Below are 12,854 nucleotides of genomic sequence, written 5' to 3' on the forward strand. Positions count from 1 at the left end.
GTAAACGGTGTGGTCACGTGGTACACCCTCACACCTAGCTGCTCACGGAGCGCATGAAACTTTTCAATTGGGAAGCGATCTGTTACACTCTCACTGCGCTACTGCTCTGCTCCTCACTGCTCTTTGCCTCCGTTCTGGTTCTGCCAACAAAATGCGCCTTAATAAGCTGGAAGCAAGCTAAGTGTCTGAGAAGTAATGCATGTAATTGAAACTGAATGTAGGGGTGAAATCGACCAGAAAAAGGACTGCGTGTACCTAACCATGATACGAGCGCGAAAAGCGCATGAGATATGAAGTATATGACAAATGCAGTGCACAATTCTGCCCCACCTATAGATTTATCTTATTTGTACGGAGCAGTCAATGTAGTATATAAACAAAAGAAGCCCTTCCTAATTGATTATAAGCTCATCTTTGATTATGCGCGTCCATGAGTATAGCGCTTCCAGCTATAGTAAACGTGCCCGATAATTTCGCAGTGCTTATTCGCCTTGACATAACAGTGCACCGAACTAATTATCCTATAGTAAGGTGTAATGAACCCGAGTGTATTACTTGCGCTGGGGAAAACTCCACTCCGCAGCAGCAGTCTCGAAAAGCAGTAATTTCCTGGTCAGCGTTCTCTGAGTCCGCTAGCAGTACAATGTACGCTCGTTAAATATAGATTATATCTAAAACGTGGCGGCCATGACCTGTTTCCGGCATCTAACTATGGTTTCTTAAATCATAAAAGGTTTCGACTTTTCGTTCCGACATAGCTCTGTTGTAGTACATTTAGCCATGTGCTCTTACCGACCGTGGTGAAGCCATGACGTTTGACAGTACAGCCATGACGACAAGCTCGTCGTCATGGCTCTAACGTTCTTTGAAGCCTACAGCTTTAAAACGTCACGTGCATTGTGACAGTATGCGAGATAAGTATATACAGACAGTGACCGCAATGTTGAGCAGTACAGCTGCTTTAAACGAATTGTTAAACGAAAGGAAGGCGGAACGCACTGCGATCATTGTGAATGTAGCACGCTTACATATTGTTGGCACCAACGCGATGTAACGTTGTCAATTAAAAAGAAAATCATAAATGGTTGCGTGTTACGGCATTATTTATCAGAACTGCGACGACCGTAGGGTTTCTTCGATGCTTTCGATTTTGCATTTTTAATGAAACTTCTTCATTGAGGCCGCGCCATCGTTCCGTGTGCTTTAGAAAACTTTAAAGTGAACGTTTAGCAGTTTTTGCTCGTGTTGTGTACTTAATATACTGTTATGCGCTCAGCTTGCAGAGCCCCCGACACACACTCAAAGAGTAAGAGTCTCGCTGCAATTAATTGTTCTGATTGATGAACATCAAGGCTTCAGAAAGTATTTGTATAGGTCAGAAAACATCTACAGCGAACGTGTTTCACGACTGTTTACACTTCCCCACAGAATGAAGACGTGTCCAAGCAAATCGTGTGAATTTTTCTCGGAAGTTCTGTACTGGTTGGAAAATGCAGCCGCAGAGCTTACGCCGCAAGTCTGAGAATATTCAAAGGAGGTACAGGGCGCCTTGGCCCTTATCATACCATAGGCAAATGCAATTTGGCACGGACTGCTGTTATGACCGCGTAATCTGTACCGAGAGGTCTCGTAATTGGAGTCTGACAGCAAACAGGACATCAGCGCCTGTTCCGTCACTTCCTTAGCTCCTCTTGTCCGTGACTGTGTGGCGCTGTTTACCCAAGACGAGGATATCCGGTCTCGTTACGACACGCTGAAACAGAGCGCCGCTAAAAGAAAGCAAAAAGAAAAAGGAAGGAAATATGCACCAACATGGTAGGACTAACGACCATAATATTGAAATTGATCATGCCTGGACCAAGGCCAACCAAAGAAACAGCCTGAGTGCCGTTTTGAGTGCAACGTCTGCTCAATTGTAAAGAAACCCTATTAAAAAACCCATATGCCCCCTATCCAATAATTCAATACTATATAGAGATCCCAGATAAAAAGTTGTATGTTCTCATATATATTGAGACATCCTATCAAAAGAGTACTCTATCCTCAATAACTCATATATCCAATGTATGAACATATAAAGATATCCTATAAAACTCATATGTTTAGATATAGGGTTTTTTTTCTTGGTTTTCTTAAGCTGCACCAATTTTTTAAAAACTTGCCGGTGGCAGATGGCACAATTGCAACCCTCGAGCTAAATTACTCGTTAATGCGGCCATTACTACTACGAGAAATCCAAATGCTTATTTGAATAATTAACATAATTAGACCAATTACGATTTTATTTAATTACTTTACAGCACATGTTTCAATATATTAATTGCAGCTAGTGAGCTTGTAATGTATATCGACTTAAAGCGAATTCTGAGGTTGACACCGGTTTTGATATGCGCCGTCAGGCTTCCGGTAAAAATGTGTTGCTGTTACACTTACTTTTTAAAGAAAACGCTGTTTTATTTATCGAAGTACAAAAGTGACTGAAATGCTAGCGCATTTTGTCAGGCATTTTGAAGATTAACACCTCGAAACTGGCGCAGTCCTTAGAAGTCGTTCTAAGTGGATACGCCTTCCGAGCTCACCGGCTACAAATCCTAAATTGACATATGCAGCGTAAAGTATTTAATATAACAAGGTGACTAGTGAAATTCTGTTGATTATTTAATACATATAAGTGTCCCAACTGTCATGCATGAATTCTTAAAAATATGCAAATGCAACGTAGATGAGCAGAACCAAGGTAATGTTGCTTGCCGTCGCTTGGAGATACTTAGATTACCTTCTTGGATTCCGCTAGTTGCATAATTAGTCTTAATTATTTGTTCCACTTCTCAAGAAGTATAATTAGATCAAAAGTGTCAATGAGAAAATTGTAAAGCAACATGAAAAACTCCCGATACAGCTTTCTCTTGCTCAATGCGTGCTACGTGAAAGTGTTTATCCGAGCGTGAAATAAGCCCGCCAATACATGCGAAATTGCCGCGCGACTGGACGTTCGAGGCACTTTGCATGACCGCGCAAGAAGCGATGGAACGAAAAATGTTAGGCGCAGCGTTATGAGACAGGAAGCGAGTGGTGCGGATCAAAAAGCAAACGGGCATAGCTGATATAATTGACGATGGGTTAAGACAGAAAAAAAAAAAGGAGCTGGGCAGGCGTAGTTTGGATCACTGGTGGACCATTAGAGTCACAGACTGGGTGCCAAGAGAAGGGAAGCGCAGCCTAGGACAGCATAAAGCAAGGCTGGGCAGGGGCGTAGCCAGGGGGGGGGGGCTTATGGGGCTTCAGCCCCCCCCCCGAAATTTTTTCGTGCTGTCCATGCACCGCCGACCAAAGCGACCCCCGGCGCCGGAAATCACTCTGGATTTTGTCTAGAATGTCTTTTTGACGCTCGAAAAGACATTTAACCGCGAAGATTGCAAACTCGGGCTGGATTTCGTGGCAACGCCCATACACCGGCAGTCACATAACGCCAAGCAGTCCCGTCCGAGCACAAAGTTTCAAGGGCGCTTTGATGGTGAGCGGGCTCGCCGCGGCATCTCACTGAGGCCACGGAATCTATGGAGCGCATGGATATGAATTGCGAAACTTTATGGGTATAAATCTCATAAGCTCTTGATGTGAAAGTGCATTGACATTTCAAAATTGTGCTTTAGATTTTCAGTTGCGGAACTTTGTGGGTTTAATGTTGTTATAAACATTTGACGCCAAAGGTCTATTGACTTTTCTAAAGTCTTACATCGGAACATACAACGAGACAAGCCAAATCAACACACTAGCGTACAACACACTAGCAGACGAGTTGACGAAGCAGGCAGCGAGGTCCAATGAGACGAAGCGTTGGGGTGGTTCATTTGTGCCATCATGTCACATAAAAAAAATTATCAACATTTTTTTTAACCTACGCCAGAACATCCATGTCAAGACACTAAAGCCAGCCAAAGTAAATACGTTCTTATTTATTTTTTCTACTTTGACTTTTATTCGCGAGGACACATTGAGCCTCTTCAATTTTTTTTTGTTCTCGCTACCCTACCCACGGGCTGCCAGAGCCAACCAGAGCGCATACGTTTTTCTCGTATGGCCCCGACCACCGTGCGGTACACTTCGGTGCGCGTTCGGTTTGCTCTGGCCGGGTGGATTTTCGCCGGACAGAGTTTTGGACGCTTTCTGGCTAGCAGACGAGAAAAAAAAAACAATGGTCGCTCGCCGCCATCACTGTGGGGACTCGAAGGATTGCACCGCCTTCCTTGAGCGGAACCTTTCCGGAAAGTCTTCTTTCGCCGCTGTAGGATACTGAGCAGTATGCGTATGGTTCTCAGTGGACCGAGCGTCTCATGTTTTCTTCGGTATTCCTTCCGTAGCCCCATTAGGTGCCCGAAGTAGGCATTAGATTCTGGCCAAGATACTTTCCTACGCGTTTTTTCTTTTCATTTCGGTGCCTCCGCGCCTCACAGAAAAAAAAAAATACATTGTTGCGGCGCAGCGAATTGTCGCATGGTGGAAGTTCAATTTTGATACTTCTTTTGCGGAAAGTAATGGGCGACGGAACGCTTCAGTTGCCGGATACGTTTATTATATTATTGCGAAAGCAATTATATGGACACTCCAGGCGCATTCCTGCCATCGCCCTCATGTTTCGTATAAAGTCCAAGGGTGATAACATCGTGACCACGCGCTGCATGCTGTATGTGCGAGTGAAAGCGTAGGAGGGGAGGTGGAATGGGTGAGCCGACGATGGTGGCTCAGTCTTGTGTGCGAAAAGGAGAAAAGCGGGGAGCAAGCGCGCTGCCTTCCGTCGCGCGCAATACATCAGGGGGAGTGGATGGAATGGGGGCGGAATCTAGGATTCTGTGAATCTATGATTGTGCAACATGTTTATTTGCCTTGTTTGACGCATTATCTACAGTTACTTCTTTATTACAGTATTATATGCGCATTATACAGTTATTAGACGCATTATATACAGTTAACTTATACAGTTACATACATAGACTCATTGGAGACTTATACGTGTACTTAAATATCTTGTTACGAAGTTTTGTGTATACATGCAGTGAACTTTGTTTCCAGTGACACTTTTTTGTCCTTTATCAAGCCGTATTTTCGTATTTGCATATCCCATTGTATCTTTGCATTTCTAATGTACGAGGGCGAGTCAAACGAAAGTGAGCCTACCCTAACCGCGCAATAATGGTTCGGTTCATTATCTGCGAGGCATGCGCGTAGGAGAACGGCATGTCTCACTTACAAAAGTGACACGCAGGTGTGAAGATAAATGTTCTTTATTGCTCTCATACACTGGGTTGAATATGGTTGCGTCACATAATGGACACTTCAAAAGTTGAACAACTCGGTGTCACGAAGTTTTTGACAGCTGGAGGTGTTTCCATAACAGAAATTAATCACCATATGACTGCCGTGTACGTTGAACACTGCATTTCACTGACCACTGTGAAGCGTTGGAGCAAACGGTTCAAAGGACGTTGCAAAGACATTCCAAGACCTGGCCAAAACCATCGTGCAATCACCCCACACACAATTTCAAAGGTTCATGAGCTGCTGAAACAAGAACGGAGGATAAGCATCCATGAACTGGCAGATCGTCTGAACATCAGTCACGGTTCGGTTCACGCCATAATTCATGAGCTTCTCGGTTATCGGCTCGTTGGTGCGCAATGGATCCTTAAGATTTTTATCCATCGCGAGAAGACGGAGAAGTTTCGCGCTGCCTTGACTCATCTGATCGGGTATCACAATGAGCATGACGACTTCTTGTTTGCAACTGTGATCGGGGACGAACCTTGGTGCCACTACTACGAGCCTGAAACACGACGGCAAAGCTTACAGCGGAAACATTCGAATTCACCACGCCCAAAGAACGTAAAGGCCATCATTTCCGCTGGGAAGGTGTTGTTGACTTTTTTTTTTTCGATCGACAGGGTCCATTACTGATTGAATTTGCTAAATCTTGAGAGGCTATGAATTGTTTCCGATATATATATTTCCGAAACTGGCAAAGTTCAAGTGGGAAACGCGGCAACATCCGCCATACAGCTCAGACCTGTCACCTTGCGACTTCTACATTTTGGGGCAACCGAAAAAACAGCTCAAGGGAACCAGATACAGACTTTTTGAAGCAGCAACCCAAGGAGTTTTATAAGACGGGAATCACGCAACTCGTTAGTCAATAGGACAGATGTCTAAATTCTCATGAAGACTACTTTTAAATAAAGTACCCCGTTGTTGGCTCATTCATTTGACTTGCCCTCATATATCTTGCAGAACTCCTGCTTTTTATACGTGCTCTCTGTCGCGACTATAACTTCGGTGCAATTACTCACGATACACGACAAGGGACAGCTACTCCTGCGTAATACATTGGAACAAATGGCAGCGTCATTGAGATTTTTCACTGGCCATTGCCTATATACAAGAATGTAAGCACGGTTCTTGAATGACAAAGTTTCATTAAGATATTTGTCCTCAACTTGTTCAGTTCATTGCCTTTTAATTTTTCATATCAGCGGCATGCACTGCATTCCTGGTTTCGAACTGATATAGTTCTAAAGTTCATGTGATATTTTCTTTACCTAATAAATAGACAAAAAACATGGAAGCATTGACGTGAGTTATGTTGGGCACAGTTTTTGGCACATGCGAGTATGATATTTTATGAAAAAATACACATTTTACTTGTATTTACAGAGCGTAGCTTTCAAGGATTCGTTTGCAGCATCTTTGGCAATGACAATGCAGTTATTATTCATGTATTTGATCCCTCGATAAATTGTTTAAGAGGAAGCTTTAGCTCGGGCCCAATCCGACGCGGCCTATTCAAATACTTGTAAAACGCAGAAACGCTTTTCTGAGATAATCCTGCTAATCGCTTTTATTGAAATTGGTTGCATTTGAGAGAGAAAGTTAAATCCTAGTGTCTGTTGGAAACAGAATTTCGATTTAGGGCCTGAATTTTGTTTAAAATATTTTGGAAAATTCGAAAGTTTGAAAGAATAGAAGCACGGCGTTTGCAAACTAATAGCTATGCATGAAGAACAGATATTGTGGTTCTGTAAACGGCATTTATTATAACAGTCAAAGCGGACAAGTTTGCTGTATCAATTTGTATCTTACGTGAATTGGTTACGTTGTGTACAAGGGTTCTGCAAAAGCCGTATTTCCACAATACTAATATTTTTAAAGATTCATGTGCAACATATCTATTTTGTCCGCTGTAGATGTGCTATTAGATGCAATTCGCAGAATTGTGATATCATTTTTCATTGTTGAGTCACGGAGTTTTAAACTTGACAGTTTCGTTTCCTGAAAATTTTCAATTGTGGCCAATTTTTAATAAATAATTGACCTCCTAAATGAAAAATTCGAAGCCAGTAGTCACTAGAATTAAACTTTTTCTTTTAATTGCCACAAACCTCCTCAAATTTGGTGTAGTGGTTGCAGGGGAAAACGAATGCCCCTTCTACATGTACCTAAATAGGAGCACCCGAGCTAAAGCTTCCTCTTAAGGAGGAGGCTGAGCTGCAACGTGCAGCTATATATATATATATAATATCTTGGGCCAGTGGCGTAGCCCCCCCCGAACGAAATTTCTGGCTACGCCACTGAGGCTGGGTGATGTGATTAGGAAACATGCAGGCGGAACTTGGAATCAGTTGGTGCGGGACAGGGGTAAGTGGAGATAGCAGGGAGAGGCCTTCGTCCTGCAGTGCACATAAAGATAGGCTGGTGATGATGATAGCTGCATCCCAGTCCCCATCAGTGCTTGTCTGCACTTTGGAAAGACACGAGAAGAGCCTGCGTCTGTCATAACCTAAATACAATTTTGTTTGACATATTTAATCCTCATTTAATCATTGCAGCCATTACGCAAGCACAAACCAGCACGGTTCTAAAGAGCGTTGCATAATTCACGCTTTTAAGTTGCATAATTTGGCTTTAAACACCGGAAAAACCTTATCGCTTTATTAACATGATTCACCGCGCGAATAAGGGTGTCCTAACGGGATGTTCACCAGACTCAGTAGCACGAGCAGGCTCTGCGCCAGAAGCACCATTGCGCAAAGTTAGCTTTGCCGCATAATTCGGGCTTTTAAGTTGCATAATTTGGTTTTAAACACCGAAGAAACTTTATCAATTTATTAACATGATTCACCGCGCGAATAAAGATGTCCTAACGGGATGTTCGCCAGACTCAGTAGCACGAGCAGGCTCTGCGCCAGAAGCACTACTGCATAAAGTTGGCTTCGCCGCAGTACACATTGTTTTGCAGTGAAGCTTACTAAAAGTAGAAAGGTTCAATTGGGAGAAACAAAAATGCGGCACAGTCAGTTATAGGCTCAACCAAACCAGCTCAACCATTTGCTCCAGCTAATACAATAGCGACTAAAGCAGCCCGCACCTGCGCGACGAGCTCACACTCAACGCGCTTGGCGCACCAGCCAACCATGTGCGACGTCGAACCTAGAGCAAGAGTGCCTGATTTTTTATGCAAAGCGGCTTCTCAAGGGGCGAATTGAGCTCGCGGTTGATAATTCGGTTATACGCAAGCGAGTTTGTGAGGGGATACTCCAAGTTCTGTGGTCGCCATGTTACACACGAAATGGCATCGACTGACGTATATGGGTGCCGGCACGACATGTCAGCACTATGTGTAAAAGCGTCGTTTCGCTTTCGAAAAATTTGCTTATAGCTAACCTGGCTCGATCGCGATCGAAAGTGCACCGTGTGACACCCGTATCAGACCCTTGCCCTCAATCGTACGCCTTTTTTCAGCCTCTATAAGGGTCCACACAGTGGAAGCGTTGATCATCGCAACTTCTCGCTCAAATCCCTTGAGAGTGTCCTCATCCTCCATGTATCCTATCGACTTCCAGTTTTTTTTTCCTCGCTTTTTTTAATATTTCTGCGCAATTTCATCTTTCTCTCAGTGTTCGACCACTGAGACTAACGATGCTCCGTGCGCACGGCTAGCCATGTCATTGACGCGGTTTCAACTGACCGCTGTAATTCGAATTGAATTGAATTCTCAGGTTTTAAGAGCCAAAACCACGACTTGATTAGGAGGCACGGCGTAGTGGGAGACTCTGGATTAATTTTGACCATCAGGGGATCTTTGACGTGCCCCCATGCAAGGGATACGGGCGTTTTTGCGTTGCGCCCCCTTCGAAATGCGGCCACCGCGGCCGGGATTCGATACCGCGACCTCGTACTTAGCAGAGCAACACCATAGCCGCTAAGCTTCTGTGGCTGGTGACTGGTAATTCATCGGTAGAATTTGCGTACTTAATGTGTGGAGGAGCGCGCATAAGAGTACGAAGCTGAACGCCTGAGAATTGGGCCGCCAAAAGGAACTCGACCTTTGCCGAGAGTGCATCAGTGTAGCATGTGCTAAAGTCGAGCGGAAACTCTTCCGGCCTGCCACTTCTTTGGTTAATCTTTCCCGAACGCTTCCCTCCGAGTGTCCGAAGCGATAGCTTTGCCTGCAGATAAACCGTGTCTCCTCGCAAGTGAGATTTCGGCCAGTCTCGTATTCGTGCAGCCCTTGAAACGCCCCTTGCCATGGCGATTACCCTGAATTCTCATATGACGAGATATTGCGCCCCCGGTCAAAAGATATTCTGTGTTGATTTTATAAGAATCCTGGCCACTGGTATATCATATAAAGTTACATAAAGCTAAGTGCAGGTGCCTCTCAAGCTTCCTTGAGAGACTTCTACACGCTGTTAATTGGGAAGCACGCAACAACATCGCCATAGACTGTTTGTGTGCTAATTCCAGGGTCTGCAATGCTTTAGCTTTTGCTAACGGAATAAGGACGTCGGAACACTGCAGTTCACAATGCAGTCGATGAATGAAAGGCGCAAATATATACTGTCGCAAATTCATTTCGCCATTATAACCTAAAATAGAAATCCTTGTTAAATACTTTGTTACAGCGAGGGTCGTCTGCCTCCCACTAGTGCCGGCGTATAATCGCTATCGCGCTCACCTATCACCATTTTCAGCATGCTTTCAGTGAACGACTACATCTTCACTGCAGATAGAAAAGTTCTCCTAAAAAATCCTCCACGGCTTTTTTCCGCGTTAGCACTTCATGATTAGACACTCTGACCGGTAAGCGTTCCATTGCACTGAAAAAGAAATGGGTACCACGAAAATTGGTTGTCATTCCCTTTAAGTACACCTATGCGTTTTGTCTGCTTTGCCGCAACACATGCGCGTATTGCAGCAAAGCCATACTCGAAGACACTCGTTTTTGCTTCAGTTTCCTCTGTACGCAAAGACTATTCAAACATGGGGTCGCAATAAATAATGGCAGTGCATCCATGGCACTATTTATTTATTTTGTTCGTCGTATTGTACTGCCTTTCATCGTGCCCACGCTTTCGCCAATAACTTAATGAGCGACTGGATTGATTGATTGATTGATTGATTGATTGATTGATTGATTGATTGATTGATTGATTGATTGATTGATTGATTTGCTATGTTAATGTACCGATTGCTGAGCGCGGCCTCACGCTCAGCAATCGGTACATTAACATAGCTACTGATCCTACGTAGGGCTTCGCTCGTGAATGACTGCAAGTCGGGCAAATCGAAACAAAATATTTACCGTAAATACGTAGAAGAACGACGTATAATTGTTTCTTCAGATGTGAGAGTGCTACGTCGTTGTCTCTCCTTGGTTTGTGTACATATAGATGTAGTTCGGAGCATGAAGCAAGGGAACAGGAAAGACGCAGAGAAGTACCAAATACCAACTGTTCGTGCCTTTGTTGTCATTTTATAAATTTTGAAACAACTAGAGAAGAAAGCTAAGCTTGTGTTCAAGCACTCACGAAAGGTCTCTTCCGGACAACCTTGAATCTATAGCGTTCAAAGTTCGACATGTGGTGGCTTTAACAGAGAGAAACTCCGGGTCCACGATAAGATTCTACTTCTTCAGGCATTGCTCCAACAAAGGTAAGTGAAAATTTCCATCCACTTTCATTTCCATTAATTTACCATTTCTTTAATTCAATTAGTAAGTACAAGTAATCTCCCCTGTGTTGTGCTTGGTGTCCTTGTTTGTTGGCTTCTTATACTACTTGTAATGAAGAACGACATGTATAATAAACCTTAACGCCAACTTACCCACGAACAAGTTCGTCTGACGCCTTTATAGTTTACCGAGTATTAGGTCCCAAATCTTCGCTGTGTACTATGAGTGGTCCTGTAGGAGAGGGCATCGGATTGGCTGCGCAGTCGTACCTCGTTAATATGGACATGGGGGGGGGGGGGGGTTATCATTTTATATCTCCCACAATGGCGCGCCTAACACAGGTGCCCGCTAGCGTAACGCTGACATTACGTTGACGCTTGCGCCGAGGGGCTACTCAGTCGTGGCCCTAGCGGCAGGGCGACACTTCAACGTGGTGAAGTAAAAAAAAAAAGATGGCGGCATACAGCGCGGTGGTAGCCATGACGAGAATGACGCGGGAGAAGGTGCACGGCTGCCGCCGCCATCATGGCAACGATCGTCGTCGTGACAAGGGTCGGCGTACTTAACCTTGACGGGGATCGAGAGTAGGTGCCCTCGCTCTAAACCTGCGTGCAATAGTAAAATATTCTGGGTTTACCTTCAGGTCAAGAATGGCATGCACGCATCAGTGTGCCATAGTGTTCTTCACAAGAAAGTAGCGAGCTATAGGTAGACGTCAAGTTTGATGACGAATATTGGTAGGTGTTAAACTGTTTTCAACCATCCAGTTTTTCTTGGTAAATTTGTTTCTCGCATGTACGTATTAGGCAAGATATATATATATATATATATATATATATATATATATATATATATATATATATATATATATATATATATATATATATGAGATGCGAAAGGCGGGGACGTTAACCGGAAGAGAGATATCCACTTTGCTACCCTGCACTGGGGAAGGGGTAAGGTGAGACAGAAAGATAAAGAAAAATGTACACGGTTTCAGAAGCACTCGAGCTTATCAGCCGCAGGCCAGCTTATAAAGCCGCTAAATAGCTATAGAGAGAGAGAGAGAGAGAAGGGAAGACGGAAAGGCAGGGAGGTTAACTAGACTGAGTCCAGTTTGCTACCCTACGCGTGGGGAGGGGAATGGGGAGTGAAAGAGAAAGAGAGAGAACTTAAGTGTAGGTTGTCTATAGTCGGGCACTCAAGTCCGTTGCCTTCAGGTAGCGAAAAAGCGCTCTAACTGCTTTTTGGGCCAATGAGCTGTGAGGCCAGGCTCCCAAGATCTTCGCTTCCGTGAATGGCCTGTCATCCAGTCTATTTAATGCACACTGGAGAGTCTCACGTTGATTATCGAAGCGAGAACAGTGGCACAGAAGGTGACTGATGGTCTCTTCACACTTGCACTTAGCGCACATTGGTGAATCCGCCATTCCAATGCGGTAGCTGTAGGAGTTGGTGAATGCTACTCCTACACACAGCCGACACAGCAGTGTTGCGTCACGTCGTGGAAGGTTCGCTGGTAATGTAAGTTTTAGTGATGGGTCGAGACTGTGTAAACGACACTTAGAGTTCTGTGGTGTATGCCAGCAACCTAATGTGATTGCACGAGCAAGACTGCGAAGCTCTCTTGCAGCGTCGACTCTGGATAAAGGTATAAGGACTGTCGGTGAGCCAGCCTGGGCACGTCGGGCAGCGTCATCGGCGAGGTGATTACCAACGATGCCACAGTGTCCCGGCAGCCACTGAAATATGATGTCATGTCCTCGTTCAGATGCGCAATGGCAGGTTTCGTTGATTTGTGACACCAGCTGTTCATAATTGCCACGTCGTAAGCTTCGCAAGCTCTGGAGGG

Source organism: Dermacentor albipictus, chromosome 2 (assembly GCF_038994185.2).
Source record: "Dermacentor albipictus isolate Rhodes 1998 colony chromosome 2, USDA_Dalb.pri_finalv2, whole genome shotgun sequence".
Classification (NCBI taxonomy): Eukaryota; Metazoa; Arthropoda; class Arachnida; order Ixodida; family Ixodidae; genus Dermacentor; species Dermacentor albipictus.